The following is a 13,086-nucleotide window of genomic DNA, read 5'->3' as shown; positions in this document are numbered from 1 at the left end:
GTCTTCGTGCTTACGGCTTCAAACGTACTTGTGGCTTTGTTTATTGCTATGTTTTGGTTTTCTTTCGGATAAAAGAATGGATCGTTGTGAACTTCGTGACCAGATTTTAATCGCTGAGCCTAAAGAAGATAAAGTGGCGAAGTGAAACTGCTGACTTTTACTGAAATTCGTTTTGCGACAAAGCGGCTGCAGCCGACGCAGAGCCAAACGGAGCCGAAAGTACGAAGTTTAGACAAATTTGTGTACTACCCATCATTCCCATGCTGGCTGAAGCGTCATGCGTTGCAGCTCCCATAGACACTAGCGCCAGAGTTCCCTCTAGTAAGTATTGTAGGAAACTCTATGTTTGGAGGAGCCCAAAATAAGCTATTATTTCTTAGCGTTGTAAAGAAGGAAGATTTATTTAACTTTGAGAACTTCTGCTTCGATGTGCAGTTTTATGAAACGTAAAATGTAGCGAACGACCGTTAAAGTTTGAAGACAGACGACAAGGTCAGTGTTCACTCTGCGACAGTCTGTCGTCTGTTTCTTCCTTTCACCGTTTGCTTATGTCCTGTGGTTGAGTGATAGTTTACTGTAGAATGCTGTACGGTTGAATGAGATCTGTTTATGAAGGTTTTGTTTTAGAGAAGGCTTATATGGGCAGCCGGATCCTCGTTTTAGGCGAGCCTCGCTCAACGCGAGCCAACACAGCCTCGCAGACAGATTTACCGCCATTCCCATGATGGCACAGCGCCCGTTGGCAAAGCCCGGTATTTGACTAGCGCTAAGAGGCACCTGACGCTATCCTTTCGGAGCAAGGCAGTGCCATTCTAGATGCATCAGGGAGACCAACTTGCTCTAGGACGGCGCACACGCGAGGACAAGAGAGAGTTTTCGAATAGTGGCCCCAGAGCGCTTTGCGTGTACTAGCTTTGGGTGAAGCAGGAGCTAAGAGTTTTCTAATAGGGTCTTGAACTCAGCGTTTGTATATTGTGCTTCCAGCGCCCCAGCGAATAATAATTAGAAATTTTCACAAAAAATTGTCTTTGGTACATGTATTCTACAACAGTTTAGTTTTCAAGGTGCAGTGGCAATGGATTCACGGGTAATCTCTATCAATTCTGTGAGTCCAAATTCTTTCCACTTCAACTGTGAGTCCACAGACAATGGAACTTCTAACCACCCTAGCTGCGTTAAGCCTACGAGCTCTGAAATCGACAACTGGATGAAAAAACATGGACTATTTTGCGGCCAATCTTTGTTGTATTCACGAGATATCAGAAAGCGATAGCATATGCCATCATTTTTTAACTCATGATGCCATCGATTGTTCAGAAATCGGGACATTTCTGGCCTTGGCCGAGAGCCATCGCTTCAGTGGGTGTCGCCATATTTGTCTGACGCAAACCTGTTGGGGCAGGCTTTGGGGCTGCCGCTAAATTCGAACAATAGGGTCCCCATCGCAAAACCAAAACGCTGTTTGGGTCTCGCGCATCTGCAGTGGCCTCGACGCTATTTCTTTGAGGCCCCTATACGGGAACACCCTGATGACACTATATTTCTAACGGTGCGCTTCGCCGGCGATTGGCCTGTGTGCAACCGTGGCTAGCGCTCGCAAAGCCCGGTGTTCCTGTCTCATGCAGAAGTGGGTGCATCGGGTCTCCGATTGATAACGACTTACGAACACATGGAAACCGTTGAAGCGTCATGGAACGTCCCAGAGTTCTTGACACAGCGTTAAGATTCAACTAGCGCTAGCCAATGGTGTCAAATATATATTCTGTAGGTGAAGAAAATCGCCAGGCATGATCTGCCAGATAAAACTGCAACGGCGCACGCCCGTCAGACTGTTCATGGCAGCGTTTCTCTGTCGGAGGGGCGACAAAAGCGTGGCCTCCGCGATCAGCTACGGCAGCAATGGCACACTCCCGGACCTAATCGCGGAGCCCACCAGCAATACCACAGAAATTCATATTAGTACATTAGAGAGAAATGTGGCGCTAGTGTCTATGGAAGCTGCAACGCATGGTAGTTCAGCGAGCATGGAAATGATGGGTAGTACATGGATTTGGCTAAGCCCCGTACTGTCGGCTCCGTGTTGCCTGCAGCCGCTCTGTCGCAAGACGAACTTCAGCAAAAGTTCAGCAGTCGCGCTCCTTTAGGCTGACCTATTCAGATCAGCTCACGAGGTTCACAACGAGCCACGTTTTTATACGATACAAAAGTTAAAACTGAACAATTAACAAAGCCACAAGTGCGTTCGAAGCCGCAAGCACGAAGACTAGGCAAATCATGTGCTACCCACACGGAGGTGGCTACCCACCATTCGCATGACGGCTAAACAATCGCGGCGCCCCGGTTCTCTAGTAAATATTTTGGGAAACTCGATGGCCAAAGCTCCTATAATAGAAAAAATTTTATCGCACGTTACCATAGCAACCGGCTCTTCGCGGTACTGACGGTCGTTCATGTAACTCGGCCCGCCTGACCAAGCTGTCGGACGCGCATGACGAAGGCGGTTTCTTCCGTCTGCCACTGACCTACTTTCGCCGCGCGGCTCAATCATTCCGAATATCCTGCGGAGCGACGGTTGCCATAGCAACGAGAGATAGGACCTTCTTGTCTCGGAGTTACGTCATTCCGCCGATAGATATCCGCTGCTGTCTCAAAAAAAGTTGTATCCATCCATCCATCCGCTGCCGTCACCCGACCGACGGGAATGCGTGCGTTTGCTATTGTACCTGGTCTATCGCGCCACGCGAACAAACCTCCCGAACGTTATGTATCTTAAACCTCGCGCTAGCCTTTTGATGGACGGCAACGCCACTCCAGATGCACAAGGAAGCGAGACTTTTTTGCTAAAGGGGGACCATGGCTGTATTTTTCTGCTGGTGTATACCTGTCCGGCATGCCGAGTGCCTGTACACATGTTCGTGCCTGTCGTTGCCATGCCGGGCTCAAGCGCCTGGAGTCTTCGTTACTGCGGTGACCTGAATTCGCCGGTAAGAGCAACTGCATTTTGATCGTATGAATCTCTAGCTGACTGAACGTCTCGAAGCAACATTAGGGCTTGGTATAAGCAGTCGAGTGGGCCGGTTGGACTTCCGTAGTGCAGTCTGACCCACACTTGTCCACAGCGGTCGAGCGCGTGTGCTGTGGACGCTGGCGCCGTCCACAGCTGCTACCTCGCGATAGCTAAAAGCTCCCGTTCGTGCTTGAATTACAGCAGGCGGTACCACTATGCTTGGTATCGTTACGACGTTGGACTGTGCATAATTATGAAAAAAAAAACGGCGGCCGAAGCCACCTCCTCTGGCCTGAGCGGTGGTCTGTATAGCTCTATGCTGCACTGTGCATGTGTGTCGTGAATATGGTGTGCGCTCATACTTTCTCTCTCTCTCTCTCTCTCTTTTACCTCGCCACGTGTAGGGTAGAACCACTCCCCACGTGTAGGGTAGAAAACTAGACAAAGTCTAGCTAACTTCCCTGCATTCTCGTATTGTATCTCTCTCTCACGTGATTTTTATTGAACCCGGGGTTGGAAGATGGTGTTCACGCGACAACGCAATGCCGCGGTTATCGAATATATCGTTTGTTTCTCAGGTCATCAAAAAAAAAGAAAACAAAAAGGCGACAGTAGAAGCGAGGAACTTGTCGGACAACGCGTTTACTTCCTCGAATCAAATTAACTAAGTGGATGCTTCCCCATCGCCACTGTCGTTTACCCAATCGATCGTTGTAAGCCGGGAGATCATCTCCCATGCTTATGGGGTAACCCCTCATGATGGACGATGCTGCTGGGTTCAGGGTGCGAATTAAGTGGCGGGGTCGCTCGTTTGCAGGAGGGGCCAAGCATATCCAGCTTTACGAGCTATAAAGATGCCACGAAGACTGTAACGATGCGTCAGGTATATTTGCGGGTTGCAGTAAGAAATAGAAGGCATGAGTGCGTCTGGTAGCCGCTAAGTGAAAATGTTTTTGTACTTTTTACTTTTTTTGTTTGTTTCCTTAAACGTATAGTGCGGTTACGTGTCCTTGATGGTGCTGGAAGCTGTACTGTTATACTGCGGTTCAACACGATTATAAGGAACAGCCTATGCATTAGACATACCCCTCCACTGTGGTCAGGCAGTTATGGTCTTCGACTGCTGACCCGAAGGTCGCGGTATCGGATCCTGGCCGCAGCAACCGCATTTTAGATGGAGCCGAAACGCCTGAGGCCCGTTTACTTAGGTTTAGGTGCATGTTAAAGAACGCCAGATGGTCGAAATACGCCGAGACCACCACCACGGCGTCCCTGATAATAGGGAGTTTTAGAATAGCGTACGCAAAGGTTTGCGTTCGCGTATGTCGCCACTGCGCATGCCTCGTACGCTATCCTCTTGCGGGCCCCCGTTAAGTGACGAAAATAGCTGGCATACGCACCGAACGCTATCTTTGCGTACGCTATTCTAAAACTGCCTAATCATGTCGTGGTTTTGGGACGTAAAACCCCAACAATGATTAAAGATGCCACGATGACTCTAACGATGCCAAGTGTTTAATTATTACGAAAAGCTCGTATATTTGCGGCGGTGCAGAAAGGCGCGCTGCGTCTGCATGAACGCACCTAGTGTTCTGGTCTTTTGCAATGTGTTCTGTGAATACGGAGCTCGAATGCGTCTGGTAGCGAGGTTGTTCTTGTATTCTGCTGTTCTTATTTTCCGGTTTCCTTCGTTGCAGTCCTACTATATTTCCTGTTATCGGTGAACTTGTACCTACAATTCGTGCCTTGAGTTACACGTGTTAATATATCGTCAAATATAGTGCTTGATTTTTGTATTATTACGTTTGTTGGCATAGGGTGTGATATAATTGCAGTATTTATTAAAACTGTTATATTTTGGCTACCAGGCGTCATTTCTTATCGGTTAAAAATGCACAAGCAATATGCGCCCTTTAAGGCCCCTCGTAAAGATACGCAACGCTGCAAACATGTGCTGCTGCCTACTCGTGTGCACAACGCAGAATAAACTCCAAGTTAAAAACCAAGGGGAATGAACGGCGGTACTTAAACACCGTGTTTGCATATTAGTTTAGCATCTTGGGCCAAGGGCTCTCGCCGTAGCGCGAGTGTATGAAAAATATTTTCACATTTCGCGCTGTGCCTTTTTTAACCAAATATTGTTGTTTTTTTTTGTTCCGCCGGAGTATTCCCTCCTCACAGTGCCGTATTTATGAGGAGCCATTTTCTGAATGTAACGCGACATTACCTTGGTTCTGGGATAAGACAACAACAACAACAACAACAACAACAATTTCTGGGGTTTAACCCCAAAACCACGATTTTTGCTAGGGAGGGCCTAATGTCGAACCACGGGCCTCAAAATTTTCGCTTCTACCAACAATTATTAAGTGCCGCGAAGACTACGTTGCCGTAATTGAATAACAAAAGCACGAATGCGTCTGGTACAAAGGTTCTTATATTTTGCTGTTATTTTTTCCGGTTGTTTCCTAAACATACACCGGACGCAATGAAAAGTCATGGTTAAAGATTATTGTAAAGAGTTGTGACTGTGTGCTGTTAATGGTACTGCGTTTGCACATATTATGCTCTACTTGTATGACACATCTTGTGCCCTTTCTAGTTTCTTTTTATTATCGTACTGCATTTGCTCGAATGAAACACGGGGTTTTTTCCCAGATTTTTGCTACCTAAAGTCGACCCCCGCGTTACATTCAAATACCGAAATACTATTTTTTCCTCGCGTTACAATCGAGTAAATACGGTATATTCCTTTTGCTAAGCGAGAACGAGTAGCCAGTGCCGCCATAATGGCAATGGCCTCTCCTATTCATCATTTATGCCCCGCCACGGTGGTCTAGTGGTTATGGCGCTCGACTGCTGACCCGAAGGTCGCGGGATCGAATCCCGGCCGCGGCGGCTGCATTTTCGATGGAGGCGAAAATGTTCGAGGCCCGTGTACTTAGATTTAGGTGCACGTTAAAGAACCCCAGGTGGTCGAAATTTCCGGAGCCCTCCACTACGGCGTCTCTCATAATCATATGGTGGTTTTGGGACGTTAAACCCCAGATATTATTATGTTATATTCATCATTTATATAATAACAAAAAAAAAAACACCCTATGCACTAGACATGGTTCAATATAAAGTGTACTCTTATATGCTATTCGCCAATGCAAATAAACAAATATTTAATGTTCGTCCGTTATATACGGATCGTTCATATTTAGCGGTAAATTAAGAAATGAAGAAATTAATTTATCGAAAGGGAAATTAGGAGCTCTGGGTCACGAATTTATTCTGTGCTTTGGAACTATCTTAGCCTCCCTAAGGACGGCGTTTCTGACGCGTGATTTTCAGCATGCCTTCCCTGATACAACAAAGCAAGGTATGTGAGAAAATAAAGCTAAAAAGAAACAGTCAAAAATCGCAGCTCTGGGAGCTACACATTTCTCATTGTCGCAACCATAGGAAAGGCCGATTTAGAACAAAGCTACAGAAATGAAAGAATCGAGCTCCAGCCTTGAAATGCTCCTGCCGTTAGGGGTGTAGGAAATTTGTGAAACACTTTTCGCATGATTACAATGGTGACGTACCGGCATTTGGCGCTCGATGATATCGTTTCTGTGCTTCTTCCAAGTCTCTCTTTTCTAGTAACGCCAATATACAATTTATAATCTCCAACGAACCTCCCCAACTACAAGTTGTATGCTTCCCTGACAGCTGCGTTCGCGGCACGCAAGTTCATTTGTGGTACTAGCAGAGGGCACATCCCGAACCCATATACTAAAAACGCATTTTTATGACTGGGCTATTTTAGTTGAAAATCAGTCAACAAATTTCAACACGATAGCGTTAATGAGTTTTTATGACTGGGCTATTTTACTTGAAAATCAGTCAGCAAATGTTAACGCAATAGCGTTAAAGAGTTCGTTTCGCCGGAATTCCTGCGTCGGTGGCGGCGGCGTCTTTGGTTGTGCGGGAAAAGTCTGCGTTGTCCGTGAGAGTTATTTCGAGATAGATGCAAATAAATAATAATAAACTTGATCCGATTAAGAGTCGAATCGAGGCCTGCGGGCCAAGGAGTTGTTCTACCCCAGAGCCACGCCAGTGCTTGAAAGAGCTTCGTAAAAAATGCTACAAGAATTCCATGTAGAGGAAAGAGTCTCCCTAAAGGGAAACTGAAGAACTTTTTAAAACATGTAGCCTCCGTAATGTGTTTAGCGGTAGCTCAGTGGGCTAAACGCCCGCTAGCCATCGTCGCGGTTCGAGAGACCATGAGTTCGACTCCCGACAACGGAACTTTTTATTGTAGTTTTTTTTTTTCTTTGCCATCTGATGACGTTCATTTTGCTGACGTCTTTCTGTGGCGGAAGTACGTCAGGAAAGTCTTGGTGGACCCCGGCATAAAGCACTTTCGTGTTAAAAAATGTGACTTTGGAGCGTGTAAGGATGGTTGGATTCCTGGTGAATTCGAAAAGCGATGTGAGAGTCCTCAAAAGTGAACGCAAACAGCACTTTTTGGAAAAAATCAGATGCTGTTCCCGCAGGGCTTCGTGAGATGCTGAGCGGATGCGGTGACCTCATCCCCGGTATGCCGCGTTATCTGCAACAGCAGCGCTGCTGAAGCGTGGTCTCCTCGATTAGCTCCGGCAACGGCACGTCACGAGTTTGTCACGCAGGCCATGGTTGAAGATACAAAAGACGCTTGTTCTCGTAGCGCTCGGCTGTTTTTGTTGTTCCAGATATCGTAATCCATCTGCAGAACTTTCAGCGTCGCAGCGCTCTCGCAGTTCGTATCAATGAGCGGCGGGAACCTCCTGTCAGGGTGCAGCGCGGCTCTGCCAAAGGAACCGAGGATGACGCAGGTTTCCACGTCCCCACTTTCGGTGCGCTCGCGTGGGCGGAGCGAGACAAACTTTTCTTTCGCGTATTCTAGAGCCTCCTGCTGCAACAACCGCTGAAAAATTTACATCGCCGACAATAATGTCGGTCCTTGCTAACAACGAAGTTTTATTGAATTCTGAAACCTCTTCTGCTTCCATTTAACACACGTGCTATCGCACTAGGCGTGAAAGCATGTGAACTACGCAACGAGTGGGTGGTTTAAAGCTACCCACCCATTACAAAGTTTGCAGCTGCGCGGGGCACCTTAAGGACGTGTACTGGCTACTTCGCCAATTTCCAAAAGGAAGAATTATGGCATAGTGGGCACTTTCCAACTGTACTTGTAGTAGGTATTCTAGGATAGTTCGTAACGGCCAATGTTATGCGCACAATTGTGCCTTTCATTGCGGCACGGTTGGAGGCAGGCCCATAGCCAGGAATTTTTTTCAAGGAGGGGGTGGTGGTGGGGGGGGGACTTGCTGAAGGCCTTGACTATTTGAGAAAACACCTATTTTCGTTATTTATTTTCGGTAATACACCCCCTCCCCTCCATCAAAATTTTGGGGGCGGGGGGCGGGGGGAGGGTCATAGGCTCCCCTTTGGCTACAGGTCTGGTTGGAGGCGATGCGCCCGGGGCCCGATTACGCTATCGCGTTGTCCTCTTGAAGGCACAGCTCAAGCGTGCTCGAAGTTTTTTTCGTTTACCGTATATAATATTACTCGCGTCACCGAAACTTCTTATTTTCGTGCTTGACTCATACTGTGCCTGACGGTGTACGATCGGAATGGGCTTCCCGATGTCTTGCTCTTTATTTGTTTGCGTTGATTAGACGCACCAGCCTTAGTACACACCGCTAGGTCACCTTCCGTCCAACCCTGTACACTCAGGTTCAGCCATAACTCGGGAGGAGGGTAAAATGAAACTTCATGCTTGACTACGGGAATTACGATATTTTTGCTACATAGCCCTGTGCTCATACACATTTTCACAAGTTCTGCAAACTGTTGACATCCAACCTTATTTGCCTTGCGTTGGATATACTCCTCTTTTTAATGCGAATCTTTTTAAGGCACAGAGATTTCAAGAACAATATTTGGGTTAGCATAAAATTAAAAGTGAAACATTTCCTGAACAAAAAACGAAAAGAAAAAAGCTTAGGGGTGCAAGAATAATACGTAGGATATGTCACATCAAACAACATTCAAGAGAAAACGTACATTAGAACATTGATTATTACTGACAACAGTGCATGGTTGGATGTAAGTTTACCGTGTTTATTACAATGATGACAACACTGCCTACTGTTGTTCGTTACTGCTGGATAATGCTCGCTTCCTGGTTTTGCAATGGTGTAATAAAATAATACACGCGTATTGGCATTATTCTGTCGCTCTCGGTTGAGTAATTCGCGCGCATTGCGACAGTTATACACTTACGGAAATTCTCGGCCAAATTATGAAAACCACATCTATCTCGGCCTCGATTCGCCGCTCTGGCGTCGGCTTTTACCCACTGTAATAGACGCCTCCTCACTTTGCCAATGCTACCCGCTAAACGAATGCCGCAATCAAGCGAGTGTATTAGAACGTTGCCAGCACTGATCCTTACGACTCTAACGAGCACCAAGCACTGAGTATAGAATATTTTACGTACGGGTTTCGATGCCACCATAATGGGGTGTATCCTTGCCGTTTTTATTGTTAACAATAAAACGAACAGTGCTATGGTAGACGTATGCGCATGAAAACGGTTGTGTTGGTGCATTCGACGTTTCGTGATCCTTGTTAATTTCACGTCACGACATACACACATACACACACACACAAAAGACGTTCACTTAACAGCCCGCGATGGCGGCGGCTATGTCTCTTACGTAAAATTGTCTATACAAGGCTTCGTGCGATTTAAGCAGCCAATATCACGCGTGTCCTCGTCATAGCTGTTTAAGCACCCCGTCGTCATAAAGAAAAGAGCTCCGTTAATGTGCCTGCGGAAAACCGCGAGCGAACGAATCTGTCCCCGTGTTTTACAAGGGAAGTAGCTAGGCCACGATAACACGAACATTAGCAGAACCCACAGAAGAGTTCGTAGTGAAGCGGGGGTGCGAATACGACCGCAAGGAAAACACTGGAAAGAAAAAAAAGTTGAGGGGAGTTAGGGCATGAAGTGTTTGAAGAAAGAGTGGGGGATAAAAGAGAGGAGGGGGGGGGGGATGTTATACCACTTAAGAAAATGAGAGGCCACCGAGATGCCAAGAAACAAAAAAAAGCGCAAAAGCGATGACGCGACGCGTTAAAGCCGAGTAGCGATCGACAATGGAGAGGAAGGTGCGGTTGGGAACGGGCGTAATAGAGCGTGTGGCAAAAAATAACGTAGTGAAACAACTATAGAAATCGGCGAACAAGAAAGAGGGAAGAAATGCCGTGGAATCCCACGAGGGGGCGGAGTCGTCGGGGTGCGTATATCGGGCTGCTTCCGAAGCGTACTCCGAGGTTGACGGAGGGGGTGGGTTAACGGTGAGGGGGGGGGGGTGCTGAGGGGGGGGGGGGGGGAGCGGCGAAAAGACAGAGAGAGATGGAGTGATAAAAAGAAAAGCCGGAGAAAGAAGTCATTTCGCGGCTTTGTACGACGGTGCCTGGCGCAAAGTGATTCGACTAACGTTTATGATCAATAATGGACAAGTGGATTTTTGTTCCCCCAGAATTCTTCGCCTGGCGGGCCCACAGACATTTGTCTATGTGTGTACTTGTGTCTCTATCTGTGCGTGTACGTGTGTGGTGGAAGAATGGGTGTTGGAGTATATTGACAGATAAAGGGAAATGAAAACAAACAAACAAGCAAGCAAACAAAACAACGAGAGCAGAGAGTTCGGTCTTCTTCGTCATCGGGGAAAGGGATTTTCCCATCAACGCTGGAGACGCCTCGGGCTTGACGCTGAACGGGATGCCGAAAAAAGGCTTTCGGGAAAAGAAATTGGGGATGTCGGAGTCGTCGTGGGGATGAGGGTTTTGTCGTCGGCGAGAAATGTAAGCTCGCCCGAGGCAAGGAAAGGAGGAAGCAGGAACTGTGAAAGCTGCGTAAAAAAAGTAAAGAAGGGGAGTGTCTCTTTGTGCGTCCCATTTTCGCCACTTCGATGGTGGTAAATGAAGAGCGGGATTTGGTTTTTCTGCGCGTGTTCTCTGGAACATTCCCCTTGTCTCAGCGTGTGTGCCTGCTGTTGGAGAAAAAGCCTACGCAAAGTCGACCGCGTTGGTTCTGCTTAGTAAAACGTTAACAACAAGTCAATTAGTTAGCCTTTAGAGAAATAGGATCAAGGTTGCTTGCAATAGTTTAATAAGGATGGCTAAACTGGCTGGCTAAATGCGTCTCGTCTGTTCTAGTTTTTCTCCTGCGCCACGAGAAAGTTGAAGATGCAACACTTTGTTCACAAGTGTATTGGCGAGAGATTGCATACATTTTGGCAGACACGTCCCTTGCAGTAAAACAGCGCCAGCGACAACAACGGACCGGACGAAGAAAAACGACACTTACGCAGGCTGTACCCCCCCCCCCCCCAACTGAAAATGCTGAAACTGCGCAACTGTTGAAGCTACTGAAAGTTTATTTAGCATTTGCGCACAATAATTGGCTGTACATAAATAAACAAAAGGTAAGAAAATACAAGATATAATACAAGATATATGTTTATTCATGTACAGCCAATACTTATTCTGCGCAAGCGCTGAATAAACTTCAAGTCGTTAGAGCGCCCTGTGAACGTAACGTTCCTCTTGTTCTGGTCCCTTGTGCTCGCTGGCGCTTTTTTACAGCAACTACGAACGAACTAGCCCAAAAATACGCCTTGACAAGATATGACCGTTGGCGTAGGCGACGTCAGCACGAGTCATGCAAAAAATCTTCATTGAGTGATGACGCCACATGGCGCCACATAACGTGACCTCACACGATGACGTCACAGCATGAAATCATCGCTTGGTCAAAGGTGGGCCGATCCTAAAGGCAGTGCAAAACCACGTTAGGTGCAGAAAGCTCTCAGAGGGGGTCTGGGCAGGATCAATGCATCGACTGAGAAGAAAAAGATGGCTTTCGCCTTGCAGTCGTCTTAGGCGAGTATACATGAGGGACTCCGTGAGGATTTTTTTAAACTACTTCCAGCTGGAATATTAGCCTGTAACTACAGGTAGTGGGGGGATCACGGAACGTTTCATGGTGCGCGATTCATTCATTGCTACACACATATGCCAGTTAAGCAAGCCTACATTGACGAAAGCTGTTAATAAAACATCAATTATATTCTGCAGTTTTACGGTTAAGAACAATAATTTGACTATGACACACGTTGCTGTGGGGGACTCAGGGTTAACCTTGAACACCTGGAAACATAATCAACGTGACCTAAATGTCACTTTAAGCCTCAGTTCAAGAAACATGATAGTCGCATGTAAGCGTACGTAGGTCCGAACTCATACAGCACTTATTTCGTAAGCATACGTTTCCATTGGCTGATCATCTTCTATCGATATTTCGATCACCAAGATTGCTTTAATCTCTATCTTAAGATGAAATTTACTAAGTTAGACGGTGCACTCGGAACAGTGATGGTGTTGCCATTTATCTCAATTTTTAGCAAACACTTTCAGCCTCCGCGTAATCTTCTTGATCGCAGCTATGTTTGTTCAGTACTTTGGTGGGGTACAGCTTTAAAAACGCAGAGACAATTCCACCTCAAAGGCGGATGCACGCAAGCCTGCACCAAAAAGCACGGGCTCTAGAATGACGTCATAAAGCTACATGGTTGATGCCACCGCCGTCGGAGAACATCGCCGAGGACATCATCACCACTACCATCATCCCCATCAGCAGCCTCACTACTCCCACTGCAGGGCAGAGGCCTCCCCCATGTTTCGCCAATCAACCCGGTCCTGTGCTTGCTGCGGCCAAGCTATCACCGCAGACTTCATCTCATCAGCCCACCTAACTTTCTTTCTCCCCCTCGCGCGCTTGCCTTCTCTTGTAATCCAGTCTGTTATTCCTAATGACCAGCGGCTATCTTACCTTCTCGTTACATTCCCTGCTCCTACCCATTTCTTCTCGATTTCGGCTAAGATGTTCTGAACCCGCGTTTATTCTCGCCGAGTACATGAGCGGGTCTATTTCCTCATTCACGAAGGCCATCGGCTCCATCATATTGAAAGTAATAGTTGCCTTCGAT

Source organism: Rhipicephalus sanguineus, chromosome 10 (genome assembly GCF_013339695.2).
Source record: "Rhipicephalus sanguineus isolate Rsan-2018 chromosome 10, BIME_Rsan_1.4, whole genome shotgun sequence".
In the NCBI taxonomy this organism is placed as follows: domain Eukaryota; kingdom Metazoa; phylum Arthropoda; class Arachnida; order Ixodida; family Ixodidae; genus Rhipicephalus; species Rhipicephalus sanguineus.
This window is presented reverse-complemented; position numbering follows the sequence as displayed.